The sequence below is a fragment of the Leopardus geoffroyi genome, chromosome A1 (assembly GCF_018350155.1).
Source record: "Leopardus geoffroyi isolate Oge1 chromosome A1, O.geoffroyi_Oge1_pat1.0, whole genome shotgun sequence".
NCBI lineage: Eukaryota > Metazoa > Chordata > Mammalia > Carnivora > Felidae > Leopardus > Leopardus geoffroyi.
Genome location: NC_059326.1, coordinates 81,405,916 through 81,426,381, shown reverse-complemented (window position 1 = coordinate 81,426,381; position 20,466 = coordinate 81,405,916). Strand labels below are relative to the sequence as shown.

The following is a 20,466-nucleotide window of genomic DNA, read 5'->3' as shown; positions in this document are numbered from 1 at the left end:
GTCTGTCTAGTTTTATAACATGAGGAAGCAAATGAGGCCATGCAAGTCGCATATTAAATAAACAAGAACACGGCAGCAGTGAATTTGGCTGGCGTGTCGGATTTTCATTGTTGGGTGCCATGTGACCGGATGGGTCCTCGCTGCTCATTAATCACGTTTGGTTCTTTTACTCTGAGATGATTCCAAAAACTAGAAGAGCAGTTAAACAGGTTAAATTCTTCCAGTTTGCTTCTTCTGGTTACCCCAGTAAGTTCAATGACAGTGGACAGGAGTCATTCTGGAAATAAACCACCTGTTGTACTAATAAATATGCCACATCCAGAGTGAGGTGGCCTGAGCTTCTAGTGGATGTCGATGGCTCTTTAGCAAGATACAGGCTACATTTTTAGTTATTTCCCTGGAAACTTTAAAAACCAGTCAGGCAGAGTAAATAATTAAGTCTTTCTATCGGTTTCTTATTAACTGAACACAAGCCTCAGATAACAAGAGTGATATTTTCCAAGGAATTAATACAACGAATAGACCATTTCAGTCAGTTTATCGACAAAACCTTGATCATCTCTGGTACTCTGCATTTTCTTTTTCCCTTAAAGTTAATTGTGCCCGAAATAGAACGTTACATGGACACTGCCAGTCGGCCAGAGGAGAGCCTTCTATGATCAACACAAGTTTTAAATTTGACCCCAAAGTATTTAGTAGATTCTTCCAACTTATTGGTGAAGTAGGCTCGCCTCACATTTTTACTGCATCGATTCTTTGCTAGTTGTATGATCCTCACAGTAAATATGTAAAAACACGATGACCTGTGCACTCCAGGTATGCGCACGCATAGAGTGTTTGCACGGCGGTCACTCGGAACTTCCTATAAACCACCTTCTCAGGACAACCCCTTCTTTCTTGCTGTCATCAGAAGAACAAATATAATTTCTAAGTATCGTAACTGTATTTCTAGAGATCTTGTCTCTAAAATGTTCAGGTAGACCGTTTTCAAGTGCTTTCTTTACAATAAAAAAATGTCGAAAAAATAAAATAAAAAGTGTTTGCTAATATGTTTTATTGTGATGTTGTTGACCCAGGTGTGACCTCAGAAACTTTTAAAGCTACACATCAATCACAGGAGTAAACAAGTCTGGAAGCAATTCCATTCTTGATCAGCAGAAAGCGTTTGGGGAGCTGTGAATTCTGGCTCCAGCTCCCTCTTTGTTTGTCTCAGGTGGCGGTGGGAGGTGGAGGCGGAAATGCCTCCCAAGGGGAGAGGGAAGGCAGGAGGAGTACCCAAATGCTGACCGGAAATTTAGAAATTACAGGAAAGGGTTACTTCAGGTCCTGTAGACATTAGGGAGTAAACTGTTGTCATTTAGACTTCATCACGATCCAACATTTGTAGCAAGGGTCTTCATAAGTTACTTGAGAGTTCATTTCAGATTGCTGACTGAGATCACAATACAGCAATTAGACGGAATTAAAGTCAAGATGGAAAGAAAATGAACCAGACAATAAGATACAATGCGCTACCGCCCTGCCCCCACCGTGCTCCCCTCTCGCAGAAGTAGAGGCCTCAATGACAGGTTACGCACAAAAGCAACTTTCACCCGGAGGGTCTGCACTGCCTCCTGCTAAACCTCGTGCTCAGCAGTTTCCTCCTCCATTTCTGGAAGGATCCGTGGGAAAGCCGGCAAGCCACAACTAGGAGACACACGGGTCACATTAAATTTCCTAAGGAGCTCCTGGGGGCTCCATCAGTTAAGCGTCTGACTTAGGCTCAGGTCACGATCTCACGGTTCGTGGGTTCAACGCCCGCGTCGGACTCTGTGCTGGAGGCTTGGAGCCTGGAGCCTGTTCGGATTCTGTGTCTCCCTCTCTCTCTGCACCACCACTTGCACTCTGTTTCTCTCTCTCTTAAAAATAAATAAATGTTAAAACATTTTTTTTAATTTCCTAAAAGCTACATTTTTAAAAAGTGAAAGAAGCAGAAAGAAGAAATTAACTTCAAAAATGTATTTTATTTTACCCAATATATCAAAAATACAATCATTTCCACATGAAATTAATATTTTTAAACAACCAGGGAGGTATTTCACATGCCTCCTTTCACACCACGTCTTTGAAAGCTGGCCCGTCTGCCGTGTGCCCCCACGGCCCGTTCTGTGCGCTCCGGGCCACACCTGGCCGGCGGCCCCCACGCTGGGTCACCACGGTGTGAGCGGGCGTCAGGGCAGAATATCCTGGGAGAAAGCAGAGGTGGGACCCACGGGAACAAAGTGGTAATTGCGCCCACTCTAGCAAGCTCGGAGTCGTCCCCTCTGATAGCTCAGAAGGGAAGGATCCAGAAACAACCCACCCTCGTCCTTCCTCGACTGCCCTATTTGTTGAATTCTGTAGAGATTCGCTCATTCGTCCCTGTGTATGTATCTAACAGAGTATTCCTCACGGTGTGTGGTTCTCCCCCAGGGGGATCCAGGACTCCCTGGCCACCCACCCCGCTCAGCCAGCCTGCACTGCAGGACCCTCGGGGGCGTCGAGGTGGGGAAGGGAGATGTTCACGAGGGAACGCGTGCGTCTCTGCGGAGCACGCGCCCGTGTTCCAGAGAGAGCCTCTAGGTGCTCATGTGAATGGGGGGCACAGCGCATGTGCTGTGCGGGGCCGTGAGCGTGTAAGGCATGTGTGGGTATGTGGGAGTGAATGTGTGTGAGAAGTGAATGTGTGTGAACTCCAGGACCAGTGCTGGCCAACCGCCTCTGCCAGGAAGAGCCCCTCCCCCGACCCCAGGCCATGGACACTTTCCTGGGCCATCAGCTCTACCCGTGACCAGGGTGTCTTCAGTCCTTCAGAAACGTACTGTGGATGCCCCAATGAACCAGACACTGTCTACACCCTGGAGAGACACTGGGGCTCCAAGCCTGCAAAACCGCCATCCCCCTGGAACTTGTCATCGTGTGCACCACAGCCAGGATCTCCCAGGAGCTGCCTCTGGCTTCAGGCACCCCCCCACACACACTTGTGGACCTGCGGGGGAGGGCTCCCCAAGGGTGCTGGGGAGCTCCGGGGCCCAGAGCCTAAGACACGCACAGACTTCCAAGAGCAGCCGCAGGGTCCAGGCCCAAATCATAGAATTTTCCCGGGAGAAAAAGGAGGGTTCTAGGTCAATTCTCTGGAGCCCTTAAAGCGACCACCTACAGTTGAGTTGCCCCCAACCCTCACCGGACAGACACCCGAGCAAACATGACACCAAATGGGGCCGTTCTTGTGTTTACAAAAATGTGACTAGATCACACCTTCAGTTTGTCAGGAAACCAGAGGCACCTGAGAGGCTTTGAGGTGCGGGGCTGGGGCGGGGCGGGGGGGGGGTCTGCAGGGCCCCTAGGGAGCCTCTGGGCACTCAGGGAGGACTTGGCCTTTCCACACCCTTGGCCTCCACGTCTGCTTCTCAGCTCTGTGCTGGGAAGGGCCCAGAGCCTTTCTCCACATTGACTGCCTTTTCCTGGGAAGGACTTCCAGCCCCCGGTGAGGAAGGGAGAGGATGAAGGACGTGGGCTCCTGGAAGGAGGCAGAGGAAGGACACATTAACAGAGGCCAGTGGTGGGGAGGTGAAGGCAAGCTTCCTGGAGGACAGAGCTGAGCTGTGTTTGTGGGTGCCCTAGGCCTCTGTGGCCCTGGGACCCGCCTGCCCACAAGGTTCTGAAAAAAAAAAGAGGCCACCCTGGAAGGTGGGGGGGTGGGGGTGAGAGGACAGGAGGCAGGATGGCAGCATGGAGGAGTAGCCATTCGGTAGCCGGACAAGGCACGTGTCTGGTGTGAATAACTTGTTTGTTTTAGGGCACAACTGCTCTAATGTGTGGATTTGAATTCCAGCTACAGAAAAGACTTCAAAATCTTTCACCTCATTATCCTGGGGCGGGGGGAGGGGGCGCCGGTCTGTTAAATTCACTCCACCTGTTACGCTGGCTGCTGGGGGGTGGGGAGGGAGGGGGCGGTAAACTTGCAAGCAACACTCAGAAAATGCAGACACCTCGAGACCCGAGACCCGAGTGGCTTGAGTCAGACGTCCTTCCGAGATCTGAACCCCAAAGACGGTTACAAAGGGTTGGAATTCACCAGAAAGAGGAAACTCTGGATGGTCTGCGGTTGTCACTTGCAAAGCACCCCCTCCCCCTCCCCACAGAAGGGGATCTGGAGTTTGAAACTTGTCACAGAGAAGAGAGACCTTTGCCGAGAAGGCTGCTAATGAATTCGGAGTGTATAGTGCTCAAAATCTGATGTTCTGCAATGATGACATTAGTGTGGCAACCGAGGGTCCGAGGCGACAAGTCTGTGCAGCTGCTCGGCGCTTTGAAACGCCCAGGACAATGGGCCCCAGTGTTCCCGGCGCTTGCCTCCCCCCCTTCCATCTGCACGGTCCGTTCTGCCTGATTGACCAGCGGCTCGGGCTGCGGGGATCAGCATTGTTCCAGGATCACTTCAAGATGGCCGAGATGACAAGATTCAGGTGAGAGAGAGAGCAGGGTGATTCCCGGAGGCCTCGGCACAAAGCCGCCCTGGGAAACTCCGCAGGGGCCGCGCTGGCCGGCCAGGAGGGTGGGTTTACTTGTCTGCCTTCAGAGACCTCATCAAGTTGCTGGAGGGGAAAATTGAAGGCTTGCGGATTTTAGCAGGACTTCACAATGCCCCATTTGGGGGGCAATTTGGGGTCCTCCTTTATCTAAAAATACAACAATTTTATGGCATTTTATTTCACCGTATGCCTTTCCTTTTAGAATTCTAAGGGTCAGCCAAGAGGGAAACATACAGCTTCCTTCTATGTGGCCCCAAACTGTCACAAATCCAGACTGGATTTCTCTTTTCCAGAAACACCATTTTGGAAAGTTGCGATGCTGCGCCCTTGGCTGGCAGACCGGAGTGGAAGTAAGCAGAATGGGTTACTTCCAAGTCACCAGGCACACGTACTCGGTCTCCCAAGAGTGCACACAGCGCGGCGGCACGCGCGCAGAGAACCGCCACCACGCGCGATTTCATCTGACACGGATGTTTTGACTTCAGCTCAGAAAGACAAAATCTTTGTCGTGCAAGCGCCTTTCCCCCAGAGGCCCCGACTGCATTTTTACCCCTCACCCTGTGGCCTGGTGGGGATTGCGGCATTGGGCCGTGCCTCCACACCTCAGGCTGCTCTCCTCGGGTATTTCAATCACGGCAGAGGGGTGTAACTATTGCCAATAATTTGCAGATATGGGGGACCCTGGAGGAGGGATCTAAGGCGGTGACGGTGACGGGTAACTGGGGCAGGGCACGAAGCTAGAGCGACCCAGAGGAAGGGAGGGAATATCTTTTCTGCAGAAAACAAGGGGGGGGGGGGCATGCTCTCTCCCCTGTCAGGAGACTTGATTCTGGCGCCGACGACTCCCGCTGCGTGGACCAGGAGGCCCAGTTAGACCCAGGCTGCGCCCCGCCCTGCAGCCCCGCCCTGCAGCCCCCTAGGACCGCCACCCCGCCTCCCCTCTTCCTCTTCCTCCTCCCCTCCTCCTCCTCCCTCCGCCTCCTGCACCCCGTCCCCCAACCCACCCGAGTAAAAGTAGAAGCGATCCCTGAAGAAGGCGTCCTGTGCCCCCATGGGCACCAGCCCCCGGGCCCCCCAACTTGCGGCCAGGAGCCGTGATGCACGCACCGGGCCCGCAAGCGTGGGGGAGGCGGTCCCAGGTCCCCACCCGGGCTCGCTGCGGATCGCAGCGACGCTCATCTCGGGAATATGACGATTAATCCGGCGCAGGTTTCCAGATAAGTGATTGTGATGGAGATTGTTGGCGAGAAAATAGACAATTATCCGCTGTTAGCTTTACATAAAGATCGCATTAACTCAAATTAGTTATCAGACAAAAGAGCGTCGGCGCGAGCTCCCTGCCCTGGCCCTGCCCGCGGGGACCCCCGGGCGCCACCAGGCCCCGCGCGCGGCGGGCAGCGAGGGGCGCGCACCAGGCAGACGCCGCGCTCGCGGGGACTCACTGCCCCGAAGCTGACGCGGGCCAGTGGCGGCCCCAGGGGGACGCCCGCGTACCAGCTCCTCTGCCTGGAATCCCTCCTCCTCGGCCTGCGGCCCCCTGTCCCCCGGCCCTGGTCCCTGAGCGTGAGTGGGGGACGTCTTTCGTTCTTCCAGAGGGGCCAGGCCCTCCTCCCCGCCAGGGAATCAGTCTCGCAGCAAAGGCATCCGAGGCCAAGCCAAGAGCAGTTCGAAGGGGCGACCCCGTGACCTGCCACCCCCACCCCCACTGTCCCTCCCACAGCACCGCGTCGGGCTGTGCTCAGCGGGACCCCGTCTCTAGGAAGACTGAAAGGAAAGGGGGGCTGGGAGAGAAAGGGCGCAGAATGACCCTTGCGGCTGTGTCAGTGGCCTGGGGGCCCGTCGGGGACGCGCAGCGCCAGGCCTGGCAGAGACAGGGCAGGGAGGTCTGGACGCTGGTTGAGCCAACGTTTTGCAGTATCCACACACCCGGTTGCGTCCTGCACGCTTTTTCTCCTGTGTCCCTACTGGTGTTGACACGGGCACGTCGGAGCACAGATTTTACCGAAGCCGCGGGTGCAGAGGCACAGCCCTCCACCCGGCGCCCCGGCCCGGCCCCAGGCCCTGGCGGGGTCCCCACAGCCCGAAGGCGCACTGGCGCTCCAGCGCGGGCCGGCCTCCGGGCCCCCAGGGTCCCCGGGCCCCGCTGAATAGGGCGGATAATGACCCCCGGTTCCCAAGGCAGGCTTTCTGCTGCCTGGTGAGCTTGGATTTGTGTGGTCCAAGCCTTTCCCAGCTTGTCCCATTCTGTCACCGGGATAAGGGGCTCCCTCGGCTCGTTTGCACCTGCGTCGCTTTTGGCTCCTTCAGGAATGCGCTGAAGCTTGTAATCAGCTTTGTGAAGCCATTGAGTGCACGGCTGAGCGAAACTTCCAAAGCTCGAGGAAAACTGGCCTGCTGAATGGGAGCCAGCATGGGGCTGTTCTCCAAGCCTCCGCGCTGCCAAATTCCAGCAGAGCCCCTCACAATCGCTCCGCGCGGTCTCCGCGCTTCCCCACACTGAGAAAAGTGAGAAAAGAAAAGCGAAAATACCAGTCACCGAGGTTAGCCGTTTGTTCCCAGATTAATGGCAAACGGTTCCTTCTCACTGCCCCCCCCCCCCCCTTTAGCTCTCCAGCTCAGGAAACAGGACCAGGGGAGAAGAGGCCAGTTCTAACTCCCCATCTGATTGTACCTTTTCCGTGGAGGTTCCCCCGGCTCTGGTAGCTGAGCTCAGCTTCCCCGTGAGACACCTGCCTGCAGCCCTGCTGGCCTTGGCAGCGCTGGAGAGGAAGCCAAGGCTCCCAGTCCCCTGCTATTAGTGCTGCAAAGCCTCCACACCTTTCCCCTAGGAAAGGAAAACAACCAGTCCTAGCCCGTCTCCAGGTCCCCTGCACCCCATCCAGCAGGACCCATGTTCCCCCACCGCCGCCCCCCCGCCCCCCCCCCCCCCCCCGGGGTGGCTTTGGAAAGGAGGAGGGTTGAGGGAAAGCAGAACTTCCCTGACATCTGAGATGTGCTTGTTTCTTCTACACTGTTGATGCGGGGAACCTGCCTGAGCAGACGCGGCCTCCGGCCTCCGGCAGGTGTGGGTAGCTGTGGTTCTGGAAGCCTTCCTTGCAGGCCTGGGGTCACTGTCCCTATCAAGGTACAAGGAGGGAAGGCGGGTCCAGGCTGGCTCTGTCTCTGAAAAAGGAAATTCTTGACAACCGCTTGTCCGCGGCGGGATTCTTTGTGTTGCTACACCCCACCCTTCTAGAACAGTCCTGGCGTAGAGGGGGCGATCAGTATGTATTTGCCGAATGAGTATTGTCCAGGTTTGTCTCTGCGCTCAGAGCCTGGAAACAGCTCTCCGGAGTTATGGAGTCTCTTCTCTGGATTGGGTATAAGGTCCTCTCCTTGGTGACGCCTAACGGACGTGACTTGGAGAAAAAAAAAGTGAAGTCAACCTCATGATCTGTGCGTGAAAACTGTTTATAATTGCTGTGAGTGTCTTCAGCGATTACTTTTCCTCACGGTGAACTGAAAGCCTCTTCTCTTCTGCCAGCACAAATGTACCAGTTTTAGGACATGATCTGGGTTTCCATTCTTCCAGTGAGCATAACTTCTGGCCCGTGGAGGTTCCTCTGGTGGGGGTGCCTGGCTTTTGTGGGTGTGTCATAACAATGACTACTGCCTGGTGGAGAGTTCAATGGGCCTCTTTAAATACCCACCTGATTATAAAGCCCTGGGGAGAGTAACATTCACAGACACAGAAGGACAGGAGGGCTCTCTCTGTGGATGCCCTGAGGCAGCCTTCGTGGTTACACGCTTCTCTGTGACAAGGAATGGGCAAGAATGATTTTTGCACATAAATGTGCATAAGGAACCATAACGTGTGACACATGTCTGAGCGAGGAGGGGACTGCACTCACAGAGGTCTAGTGACATGCCCACAAGCACTCAGGGGCATCGGATTGTTATCAGTAATAATAAGAAATTAAGCCAAGGCTTGGTCCTGTCCTACAGCAGATCAGACAGCCTCCCCCCCATACAGCTCTGAGCCGCACCAGGGGCACAGTCGCCCCCCCATACAGCTCTGAGCCCCCTCCAGAGGCACAGCCCCACCCCCCATACAGCTCTGAGCCCCCACCAGGGGCACAGTCACCCCCCCATACAGCTCTGAGCCCCACGAGGGGCACAGCCCCCCCCATACAGCTCTGAGTCCCCACCAGGGGCACAGTCACCCCCCCATACAGCTCTGAGCCCCCACCAGTGGCACAGCCCCCCCCATACAGCTCTGAGCCCCCACCAGGGGCACAGTCGCCCCCCCACCCATACAGGTCTGAGTCCCCACCAGGGGCAGAGTTGCCCCCCCATACAGCTCTGAGCCCTCACCAGTGGCACAGCCCCCCCATACAGCTCTGAGCCTCCACCAGGGGCACAGTCACCCCCCCCATACAGCTCTGAGCCCCCACCAGGGGCACAGTCACCCCCCCCATACAGCTCTGAGCCCCCACCAGGGGCACAGTCACCCCCCCCATACAGCTCTGAGCCCCCACCAGGGGCACAGTCACCCCCCCATACAGCTCTGAGCCCCCACCAGTGGCACAGTCCTCCCCCATACAGCTCTGAGCCCCCACCAGGGGCACAGTCACCCCCCCATACAGCTCTGAGCCCCCACCAGTGGCACAGCCCCCCCCATACAGCCCTGAGTCCCTACCAGGGGCACAGTCGCCTCCCACCCCATACAGGTCTGTGTCCCCACCAGGGCCAGAGTTGCCCCCCCATACAGTTCTGAGCCCCCACCAGGGGCACAGTCACCCCCCCATACAGCTCTGAGCCCCCACCAGTGGCACAGCCCCCCCCCATACAGCTCTGAGCCCCCACCAGGGGCACAGTCACCCCCCCATACAGCTCTGAGCCCCCACCAGGGGCACAGTCACCCCCCCCCCATACAGCTCTGAGCCCCCACCAGGGGCACAATGGGAGGATCTGGTGCTCAAAGAGAAGTTGAATGCCTCTCTGTGCCAAGGCTCTGTGCATTCATTCACAGATGCTAACGGGCTTGCAACATCCCAAACTCATCCCGCCCATTTTGACATTTAAAGTTTAATTTTTTTATTGCAAAGTTTGACGTGTTGTTTTCAGCAGCGTTTCTCCCTCCAACTGTTCTCGGTAACAAGTCAGGGGGGTGTGCAGCAATTCAGAAATTAGTGAAATTTTATTCTTGGGGGGGGGCGTTGGATTAAGGGGCTGGGAGAGTGTGAGACAAGTCAACGTGTAATTGTATGATAAGCGGCTCTCACGAGGAATTTATTGGCCAAGTTGGTATTTCTATTCCTTCCTAATCTCGTTGAGCACATTCATTCTCTGCAATCTGTCTCCATAATCTTCTGTGGCAGAACGGCAGCCAATAGAAGCGCGCATGTTTGGAGAGAAGAGAAAATATGCAGAAGCACGATAAACTGATGCTAATTATCCATATTTAGGACACCGAGTGCAGAAGATCAAGGTTTACAAATAACAAACCAGAGCCAACGATGATGGCTTCCTCGTGCAGAATATGTTGGAGGGGACCAGATAAGGGCTTCATGGGCAGGAGAGATTTATTGGTCAAAGGGTTCACCTTGCACTTTCCCACTTTTCCACAGCAGTGAATTATTCAGGCTAAATTCACCAGAACATTACTCTTTTATTTGGCCAGGTGCCACGACTTGCTCCTTCTTTGTGCCCTTTCAATGCAAATCCTTGTAGTGTAACATCAGTCGATAAGGGACAAATAGTTGAAGTCATAGGTAATTCCCTTTAAATGCTACCTATAGGGCAGTGAGTTAACGCTGCCAGGAAGATGTGATGAGGGGAGAAGCAGAGGGGGCTAAAAGTGAAGCCACATCGACCCCGGCCATTGAATCACATCTCTGCCAGAGGCAAAACAAACAGACGCCTTCACCGCACGTGTGTGTGCATAGGTCCCTGTGTCCCACCGGCCAGCAAGCTGTGTTAAGAGGCAGGTGTGGGAGCACTGGGCCAACATGTCTGTTTTTCCTGTATGGAATCCTTATCATTTACAATTTTTTAAATTTAGGGGCGCCTGGGGGGCTCGGTCAGTTAAGCGGCTGACTTCGGCTCAGATCATGATCTCAACGGCTCCTGAGTTCGAGCCCTGTGGCGGTCTCTGTGCTGACAGCTCGGAGCCTGGAGCCTGCTTCGGATTCTGGGTCTTCCTCTCTCTGCCCCTCCCCCACTCATGTTCTGCCTCTCTGTCTCTCTTGAAAATAAAGAAACATTAAAAATTGTTTAAAGATTTTAAAATCTAAACGTACTTTTTCTCTTCTCTCTACTGTCCCCACACCACCTCCAACTGACCTCATATTTAAATGTGGCTCCCAGCCCCCTCCAGGACTTCTGGCTCTGAGAAGAGAGAGAAACAATTCAGGCTGGAAATGCGGGGTAGCACGGCTGAGGGGTCAGTGGTAGACATTCTTCTGCATTACAATAGTTGCCTCGTAAGGTTTCCAGAAAACAAACGCAAATACAGCATGGCATTTTGCTGCACATCTACACGTTCATCTCGAAATTTAAAATATTAATAAATCCCATTCAGTGGTACTAACTTGGTGACTTTTTTTTTTTTGACTCATCATCAGATTTGGTACCAGTTTGGATCAGCTTGCTTCTTCCTCTGAGAGTCTTCCAGAGTTTTCGTTTGTAACCTCTTCAGTTGGTGACGGACAAAGCAAGAGGAACTCTCTGTCAAACACACAGCCATCCAGTGTGAACCACTTGCATACAGAAGACTCAGAAAAAAACAACCGTGCTGAAGTTTGGGAACTTAATTCATACAAATTCCAACCTAGAGAAGTGTTATGGACGAACAGTGACCTTTGACACGCGTCTGTTTCACCCCAAACCACACAGACAAGAGACTATCCGTAGGTTAACACCACACACGTGCACTTGTTTTCTTCAACAAGCCTCAGATGCTATTTATTGCAGGATGCACCTTTATTTTACCTGCCTCCGTGCAAGGAAACAAATCTGCTGGTGACAGTTGTAGTTGTCACTGATGGTAACGGTCCGTGCAGATTCCAGAGGTGATGAAACTAAAACCGTGTGTCTTCTTCCAACCAACCAACGCAGGATGAGTGGTTGTGCTAGTCGAATGATGAGTCTGTAACATTTTGCCCACGATGTTTTCAAAATTAACCACCATTCTGGAGAAATTAACTTTGTTAAAAATTAACAGATGTGTTAAAATAATAGGTAGTCAACACACGCAACACATATTCTATAGTTACGTATAATTTAAAAATGTAGAATTGAGACCATTATCCATTCAGTTCACCAAAAGAAGAAAAAGAAAAGACAAAAATAGTCTTTTGCCGGTAACAATCCAACAATCGAAGCTAAAGGTCTAGGTTGTTGGTGCTTCTAGAAATTACCTAGGCTACAGAAAGAATCCAATTCTTCAATTTACCGGATGCATACACACTCCTAAAGATCAGCGTGTTACCCCCACACATATAAACGTTGCGTGTCAGCCAAAATAAAGTGACTAATTTCGGCTTGGCCTGGCATGGTTTGGCTTGTCCGGTTTCGGTACTCCAGGCGGGAGGCTGTTGATTTGGATGATCTGGTTTGCGGTATCTGCTCTTCTCCCGGAAATATGGGATTGTTATCTGTGTGCCCCGAATAGTGCCCAAGCTCTACCTGCAGACTCTCTCTTGTCCTCAAGCCCCGCTTCTTCCCTCATCAGCAACCGCCGGTCGCCGGTCAGTCTATGGAAGCTAGCCACGGCTACGAAAACAGGATTCAGTTCAGAGGGAGAGCAACCAAAATGCAAGGAACCAGTTGAACTACTTACAGTTGAAGCTAATTTATAATTGTTAGCTTCTTTTTAAGATTAAATTTAGTGGCTCTGGTCTTTCTAAATTAGCTTGCGTTCATACATTTGGACAGAGGCAAATTTTTACCCCACTGGAAGCGTACCGGGAGACCGCACAAAAGCAAAATGGGGAAAAGTCACCCAACCAACAGATCCAGGATTCTTAATGTGGCTGCTGCCACAGCTGAGTCATCCCAGGCTGTGCACGTGCGTGTGCCTCTGTGTGTGTGTGTGTGTGTGTGTGAACACGCACGTGCATGCATGTGTGTGAATGTGTGTCCATGTGCCTGCATCTGTGATTGTGCACGTGTGCCTGCATGCATGTGTGTGCGTGTGTGTGCATGCCTGGATGCGTGTGTGTACGTGCCTGTGCCTGCATGCGTGTGTGCACGTGTGTACAGCATGTATGCGTGTGCCCGCATGCGTGTGTGAACATGCACGTGTGCATATGTGCGTGCCTGCCTGTGCACACGTGTGTGCACACGTCTGTCACACACTCACAGGTGCTGTGCAGACCGCAGCATCTTGCGGGAGCCGGGGGCTGGCTCTGGCAGAGTTATGCACTGACTGATCCGAGTCAGGGAGAAAACACAGAGGTCAGAGGCCATCAGAGAGAATGTCAAAAGAAACAGGACAGCGTGCTGCTTTGCATTAGTGTCTTCGTGGAGACCAACGCTGTGTCCTTCCTCGTGCCTCGTGACACCGGCATAGCTGCCAGTGTGAGCTGTAGGCTGGGCTCCCTCCCCCGCGGGCGCTTCCTCACCGTGGAGGGTGTGCTTACCGCGTTCTCGCCCCTCCTCTCCCTCCTCCACCCCGTATCCACGAACACGAAGTACTTATTGGGTGCACGGAAACTTCATTGAGCATCTCCATCGTAAATACCTTGTTGCCACCGAATCTTCAAGTCATGCAGAGGATGGCTTCGTGTGTCTATCTTTAGCGAAGGCATTTCGGCCCTTCAACATGTCTCCGAGCCGGATTTCTCATCTGTGGGCGGCATGCGCAGAGGTGTCTGAAACAAACACAGAACTCCAATTATTGTTTGCCCGCGCACCGGTTAGCAAGATGATTACAAGATACAGTAAATACGCTTGGCATGTTAAGACACACTTTCAGCTCCAATGACTTCAAATAGCTTCTAAGTAAAACAAATAAACAGAATAATGGTGGGATTTATTTGGAATTATTCATTATGAGACTACCCAAGGCATGACATTTCCAATCACGTCTTAATTTTCTTTTTAGGAGCAGAAAGGGTTTTCATATCTTGACATATTCGTCACCCTGGGCTGAGGTACTTATCTCCCTGGCTCATTCTATGGTTCCAAATGCTGACGGCACGCTGTGGGGTGTTTTGTGGACCATGCATGGTTGGCTCTGGCTTCTACACATTAAAAGTGAAATAAATACCCAGGCTGACTGTCCTAGATTATGATCTAGGAGTTGATGTGTTAAATGAGCCCGTTGCTTTAAAGGTTATAAATGACAAGATTTTTACTATTACAAGTAATTTATAGCTATTTCCTGTTTGACGTGACAGATCCTCCTGGAGAAGTCCAAATTTGTCTGCTTGACATACGTTTACTTTAACATTCTCTCTTTCTCCAAATTCTAGAATGTATTAACTACTGTTTTCCTGGGTGTCAATTTGCACCTGTGGGGTCTACCTCTTGAGGCTCTGGTGAGGTCCCCTGGCCTCTGCTCCAGACGGCTGCCTGCGTTTCAACAGCTGCTGTGGATGAGGACTGGCATATTTACTGTAATTTATAAAAATCACAGGAAACGACATTTTCATTAGTCACTGACTCCACCATCACCAACGGCAATGGATGTTATGCATACAAATCCATTTAAAAAATTGTTCTTCCCAAATCAGAAGCTCTTCCGGGTCTTCAGTTCTGTGAAATGATCACGTTTCACTTTGCTTACAGCAAATGAGGTCACAGAGGAACTCAGATTTCAGCTTATTTCCTATGGCCTGGAACTTTTCTATGTGAGTGCTGGAATAAGGATCAGGGAAATGCCTTCCCAGACAGAGAGGAAGATCTAGAAGTGTGCGTGGGCCTCAGCGTGGAGGGCAGCCCATGGACACTTCCGGCCCACTGTGAGGATGACACACGTGAGCAGGAATTTTCTACGTGGACTAGGGCCGAGGACACAATATGCTATCTGTCAAGATATCAGGATGTTTGGTATTAGTAGGGGATGGGGTGCCTTTGAGGGAACAGCAGAAAACAAGGAACCTTGGATGCCATGCTAAAGGAGCCCAGACCTGTGGCGCCAGGAGGGACCAGACCCTAGAACACAATGGAGGAAGAGCCTTTACTGTGGACAGGGATAGAGGCAGAGCAGGAAAGGGGCTCATGCTTGTTGACCCTCATTTGTTAATACATGTCTGTACTAGACACAAAATCTGTTGTTTAGTGTCAACAAAGCTGGGGCACAGGCTTTTAATGCCCATGTTACACTAAGAAAACTGAGGTTCAGGGAACCCCACTAGTATACAGGAAAGCCAACATCCAAACTTGTGTCTTCATGACTGAGACGTTCCTAACAGCCCACCATGCTACCCTCAATGGGACCTCCGACGGGGCAAGGAGAGACATCGATGAGAGGCATGGACTACACATCAATGGGACATTGATGGAGTCATTGATGGGACATTGATGAGATATTGACAGTCATTGATGAGTCACTGGTGACACATCACCGAGTCATTGATATATCATTGATGAAACATTGATGAGTCATTGATGAAAGACATCAATGAGACATTGATGGAATCATTAATGAGTCTTTGATGAGACATTGGTGAGAAATATTGATAAGATATTGATGAGTCATTGAGATATTGATGACTCATCAGTGAGAGACACTGATAGGCACTGGGGTTGCTCACATAGGATGTGAACACAGGAACCATCCTGATAGGTGCCTCTTCTTTAGAAGAAGCAGCCAATTCATCTGGAAGAGGAAGAAAGGGCATGGCGGGTGAGACGGCTTGAGGGGAGTGCTTGAAAGATTGAGATAGCAGAGCTCAGAAAGGGAAGAAGAATGTGACCAGGGGGGTGCAAAAAAAAAAAAAAAAAAAAGAAAGAAAAAGAATCCTAAGGGGGTTTTAGGGACCAGCTGATTTTTCAGATGAACCAAATGGAATATGCCATGAGCTTGTAAGGATGGGTTGAAACACAGCATAGATACTTCTCCGTGGACCAAGGGTCAGTGCAAGACATGGCCACTTCAAGCCCAGGGTGCGTGAGATGCCGACTCTGTTGTAAGGTCTTGAATGGGGCAGCCTAGTGAGGGCTCAGGGAAGAGATGAGATGTGTCGTGTTGTGGGTGGAACACAGCTCGCTAGAAAGTGCGTTTCAGAATCAGACCGCTCTGTCTCGAGCAGGGCTACCCTGCACCTTCGGGAGGCAGGAAATTGGTTTGGAAGAGAGCTGAGAGAGAGAGACAGAGTCAGAGAGCAAGAGTGAAGGGCCAAGAGAGAAGAGGAGGAGGGAATGGAAGGAGGCGGAGGAGAAGGCACAGGAAGGAAGCAGGGGGGAGTGGAGAGAAGTGGTGGAGGGCGGGGGCTGCAATGCTGCCACGTGACTTAGGGCCCTACAGCGGCGGTGCTCCCCTGCCATGACCAGTACCAAAGATCTAATTAACAGTTCTCTGCTGTTGGCGACGAAGAATCAGATCTAACACATATTTGTTGAGCACCTATAATGTCTCAATCTCTCAGGAATCTCCCCGTCTTTAGTTCTCAGAAGAATTCTTCAAGTTAGATAACATTTTTGCCAGTTTCTATATGGAGAACCTGAAGGTCCGAGGAGTGAGGAATCTGCCTGGCCCATACAGTTGGTAAGGAGCATGGTCCGCGCGTGAACATGGCCACTAGCAGAGCTGTCTCCACACACACAGCTCCTGCTGTAAGACTTACACACATGCATCCGGCACAAGCACCAACATGCAAGAGGTGAAGTGTGGCAGGCCAAGGGGAATGGACGGTTGCTACGGTTGGAAGGACCCTGCAGAAGAGCTAGAAGGAGCGTCTGTATCTCTTGGGGGAGTCCACAAGGGGAGTTCTGGGACATCGCCTCATCGCACAGCCTGGTGAAGCCCAGAACCCCTTCACAGGCTAATGGTTCTAACTGTATAAACTAAGGGGTGCCTGGGCAGCTCAGTCCATTTAGCGTCCGACTCTTGATCTTAGCTCAAGTCACGATCCCACGGTTCGGAAGTTCCAGCCCTGTGTCGGGCTCTGAGCTGACAGCGTGGATCCCGCTTGGGAGTCTCTCTCTGCCCCTCCCCTGCCTCTCTCCAAATAAACATTAAAAAAAATAAGTGTACAAAATGAGATGCATAAAAGGAACCCAGTCATTACTTAGAAAATTGATAATTAGAATCAAGAACATGTATTCTGACTTCCTACACTAACTCTACCACTGGGTAACCAAATCATTGATGAGGCATGCGTTTCCTTGTAGAAATGTTACAGATAATACATTAGAAGAAATGGTAGAGTTAAACCATTTTGTGACCCCTAACCAACTAATGGACCCGTGGTTGTTGATGGAGATATCCAGGAGTAATCTCGCCTTCTTCTGCCCCTAAAACCTGCTGACATAAAGCCTCTAGAGCCAATTTTCAGTTTATAGGAACCGCGGAAGAAAGAGGGACAGAGGGACACGATGAACTACACCATGGGGATGCAGCCATATCCTAGACTGTTGGAAACTCTACACAGTGGACAACCTATATCATGTCAGGAGTTACTACAGGAACTTGCAGCATTGAGAAGGATTTGGGAGTAGAGCTGGATGATGGATGTGTGGGAGCCTATATATCTTTCAGTCTACTTTTACGTTCCAAGTCCAAGTCCTTCACAATAAAAAAAATTAAAACCAATACTTAAGGTTATCAAAGAAACAACTTGTACTTTGAAAAGCGATTATCGAAATACGTTTTAAAAATATTTCATGATACAGTAATAATTTCCCTCCATAACGCACTGAGTAATAAGGTCTGCGGCAGGTGTAAAAACTACTGCAAGGTCATGATGGCTGTGAGGGTAAGACTGTACTGTGAAAGGAAAATCCCATGATTTCAATGGGTGGCAACATCACAGGAAATGCTAATACTCCTGACGTTTGTTGACTACGTTCGTAACTGAAGAAAAATGCTAAGTTTCAACTCGAAGTTAATAAAAATAAAGGTGAATATTTTTCTGTTCTGGGGGCGTTCTGAATTCTGTGCATGGATGGAGTCCTTCGATCCCAGGTTAACAGCCCCTGTTCTAAAGGTATGGGAGAGCTCTGGAGTGAATCCAGTGTTTCTACCCTGGGCTAGAGCTGTCCCATGTCTGATATGGGAATTTGAACTGACTTAAAAATCATGTTTCTTATCAGCTTGAGGAATTCTTGAATCTGTCTCTGGTATCCTATTTTCCCTTTGGAGACCTGGGGACCCTCGCTTCGGAGATGAGCTGGGAATCTTAGCATTTCTTCTTTGCTCCCCCGATAGAAGTGACCCAATTAGCATGCCACATTCACTCTACCACTTGAGAACCATTTATAATACTGGGGTGCCTGGGTGGCTCAGTCAATTAAGCCTCTGACTCTTAAACTCAGGGTCATGAGTTCAAGCCTTGGGCTGGGTGTGAAGCTTACTTAAAACAAAACAAAGAAAACAACAACAAAAAAACCACCACTTGTAGTGATATAAAACCGCAGATTCCTAAAATGTCAGAACAAAAGGAGAATTTAATGCAACACCTGCATTTTGCGGATGGGACCGGTGATCGGTTACCCATCCAGTCCAGAAGCCGCTATGCTTTCTGAATCCATAGCGCCCTCAGTGTCTCTGCCATTTTGTCACAGGAGGTCCTTGTCCAAAAAAATGCCTAGTAGTTTTAAATAGTTTAGTTTCAACTTAAAATATTTTTAGGTACTAACAATTCTGTAGCCATTTGGAAAAAAAATACATGTAAATTGAAGGAAGACACTAATATTTTAATTACATTCTCAAATAATCACGAGTTCTTACTAATGGCATGTATGCCCTCCACTGGAATTCGATTTGGCCACCATCACCTTCCTGTCACTTTCCTGTGTGTGGTGCTCACTTTTTATCACAGAAACTGCTCAAAACCCACCTTGACAAAGATAAGATGCTCTTGTAAGGCGTGTGGCATAATCTAATGTTGAACAAACCACTTGAGGCTGGTTGTGTGCGTGGTGTCCACCAGGTGACAGGCATCACCGTGCCTCTGTTGAAAGTTGAAAATATCCCATGGCGTCTCTGTGCGTGAGCCGTGATGTCCCAGGGAACCTTGGCACACAGGGAACCAAAGTTATAGCCCAAGGTTATACAAGCAGGCACAATGGATCCAGAGCAACCAAAGTCTCTTGCTTCCTCATCCAGTAGGCCACGTCCGTGGAAGAACTATGGCCTCCTCTTGATTTCATTTTATAAATGGGTATCTGTCTAAACCAGAACTTGATGGAATCATGTGGCAAATTACTGTGTTGAATGCTGAAAATCCTCCCTATCCAAGTAAATTTAATTTATCTGGGCTTTGTCCTCTGAGCAAATTTGTTTGTGGAAAGGCCACTATTAAATTTTTTTTTTAAATTCTGGTGATTTTTTTAAGCTGAATTTGATGGTTGATTTCCATTTGCACTTATACTTCTGGACATGATGGAAAATTGGTATCAAACTAGACCTTCTACTATTAAGAAACCATAAAACAGAACAAAATATGCGAGATAACTGTTTTCAGATGTTGGGCAACAAGCAATATAAAATTGTGACCCCAGAGAGGGTAAAAACAGATGAGGCAACCCCACAGTCACCCAGATTTCTGCCTGGAAGCACTTCTCAGACCATGGTGCAGGGAGGGGGAGCCCACGCAGAATAAGACAGTTCCGCCAGGGTGAGGGGACGGAAGTTGGAGGGTAGGACCGAAAGGGGACCTGGAGGGCAGGGTATGAGGCATCAGACAAGGATTCCAGAAATCTGCATAGACATCCCCTTGAGTACCTGACTGAAGAGCTGGTGGTCTGTGCTGAGGCCAGGTTCTGATATGGTGGACAAAGTTCAATGACCAAGGAGAAGTGGGAGAAGTGGACATTCCAGAACTTACACAGGGCTAGAAAATACTGAAGCACTGACCACCCAATCCAGAAAGACCACACTGAACTCACTGAGTGCTCCACTAATATCCCAAGAGAATAAAGCTAAGACTAAGGCTACTCGAGCCCTAGAGTGAAGACTACTCTAGAGGTGTCCTAACGAAGCTTAGGGACAAGACCTCACAAGGTTATCCGCAAGTAAGTTAACTGCCTCAGAATTAAATTTCATACTCTTTAAGTGAAGATAATAAAATTTGGACATTCAACAATGTGGCATCCATCATGCCCAGGATACAATAAAAAACTGCCAGACATGTAAAGCAGCAAGGAAATGTGAGAAAAATGTGAACAGTAGTAAAATCACTTAAAAGAAACTGAACTGTAATGACAAAAAGGATAGACTTTAATACAGCTATTACAAATGGGTTGAAAATTTTCAATGAAAGTATGGATATATTGTGGGAACAGAGGGGCAAAGCCAACGGAGAAGTAAAAATGATTGGAAAAGAACACATGAAAATTCTAGAACTGAAAAATACTTTCTAAAATTAAATAGTTCCGATAGAAACTAAAAAATGCCAAAAGAAGAGATGAATGAAACTAGGAGCTGATTCTTTGAAAATATCAATAAGACTGATAAACCTTTAGCCAGACTCATCAAAAAAGAGAGGACTCGAATAAACAAAATCAGAAATGTGGCGGGGGGTGGGGGGGTGGGGTGGGGAATAACAGCCAACACCAAAGAAATACAAAGGATTGTAAGTCAGTATTATGAAAAATTGTATGCCAACAAATTGGGCAACCTGGATGAAATGGATAAAATCCTTAGAAATTTATAACCTCTCTGAGTCAGGAAGAAATAGAAAACTCAGACTGATTACCAACAATGAAATTGAATCAGTAGTAAAAAAATTCCCAACAAACAAAAGTTCAGGACCAGACAGCT

General features: G+C 50.0%; 1 long non-coding RNA gene across 1 annotated transcript in view; it reads right to left on the bottom strand.

The window, feature by feature from the left end:
* Positions 1-7,492: 7,492 nt before the first annotated feature.
* The window catches only part of LOC123599902, a 604,975-nt gene continuing 592,001 nt past the window's right edge, over positions 7,493-20,466 (bottom strand). Inside the window, exons 4-5 of the long non-coding RNA XR_006713347.1 lie at positions 13,279-13,408; positions 7,493-7,669 (exon numbers count right to left, since the gene is read on the bottom strand). This is a non-coding gene — a long non-coding RNA (uncharacterized LOC123599902). The remainder of the gene's footprint in view (positions 7,670-13,278; positions 13,409-20,466) is intronic.